This window comes from Theobroma cacao, chromosome 4, assembly GCF_000208745.1.
Source record: "Theobroma cacao cultivar B97-61/B2 chromosome 4, Criollo_cocoa_genome_V2, whole genome shotgun sequence".
Lineage (NCBI taxonomy): Eukaryota > Viridiplantae > Streptophyta > Magnoliopsida > Malvales > Malvaceae > Theobroma > Theobroma cacao.
The window spans coordinates 28,489,895-28,491,439 of record NC_030853.1 but is presented as its reverse complement, the minus strand read 5'-3'; positions in this window follow the sequence as shown (position 1 = coordinate 28,491,439).

Here is a 1,545-nt window from a genome sequence, read left to right as displayed (position 1 = left end):
TACCTAAAAGTAAATTAACCAATACTCAATAAAACAACACATGATTTGTTGATCTATAAAAACCATCAAACATATATCTTTAATGCTATCAAAGCGACGCGGATCCCATATCAATAATTAATAATTTTACATATTTTAATATTTAAATAATTAATATAAAAATATTATATTATTTTTTAATGTTATTATTTATTGTTTTAATTGCTTAAAATTGAAAAGTCAAATCTTATATTAAAAATTATAAATTTATTCAACTTATATGTTTTTTTATACATAAAGGTGATTTTGTTAATTTATATTACATTCTCAGCAAAATGCTTACAAACCAAACACTACAATGTAACTTTTTCAGCAATCACATTCCTTGTAATAATCACTTTATCTTATTATATCAAACACTACAAAGTTATATTTTTAGCAATCACATTCTCAACAATCATATACTCAACAATCATATTCTTGGTAATATACCAAACACAACCTAAGATAAACATTCAATTTAAAACCAACAAAATAATACGTAAAAGTAAATTAACCAATACTCAATAAAACAACACGTGATTTGTTGATCTATAAAAACCATCAAACATATATCTTTAATGCTATCAAGGCGACACGGATCCCATATCAATAAGAGATAGGTTGGGTTTTAGGTTTATAAATAAAAACTTACCTCCACCTATCAAGCATGTATTAAGATAATGTAGATTTGCTTGGTATCAATTATTCTATTTACATAAGTAATACTGCCTTTATCCATATCAGTCATGTCTCCAATATTTTTGAGCAACCTTGGCCTTGTCAATTTAATCACCATTTATCACAAGCACACCTTTCTACCTACATAAGCAATATTACCTTAATCCACTATCAATCTTGTCTTCAATATTTTTTGCTACCCACACAGTCATGTCTTCGATGTTTTTTGTCTTCCTATTAGAACAGGGAACAACCTTGGCCTAGTCAATTTAATCACCGTTTATCACAGGCAAGCCTTTAATGTCCATTTATCACAAACATGCCTTTCTACCTACATAAGCAATACTACCTTAATTCGATATAAGTCATGTCTCCAATTTATCATAAGCACGCCTTTCTACTTACATAAGCAACGGTAAACAACCTTGGCCTTGTCAATTTAAGGTTAAAATACTTGAGAAGTCCTTGTACTAAGGTATTTTCTTCAATTTAGTTCTTTTACTTATAATCACAACATTTTAATCTTGATTTTGGAAATTACTTCAATTTAGTCTTTCTAACATTTTTCATTTAAATTAATCATTACGGTACTAACATCAACGCGGTGCCACATGACACAATAAGAGATTGCCACATGGCACATCACGATGTTGACACATGACACTTTTATTATTCAAAACCAGATGTGCTCTTACTGAGGTGCGAGCCCAAGATCTCTAATAAGTATGCTAGAGCCTTTACCACTATACCCAAATCCTTACTTGTAATTAAAATTTGCTTGTGTTTTATTTCTTCTTCCATTTTCTCTTTTTCTTTCTCATTTTTTTTCTTACCTCAAAACTATTT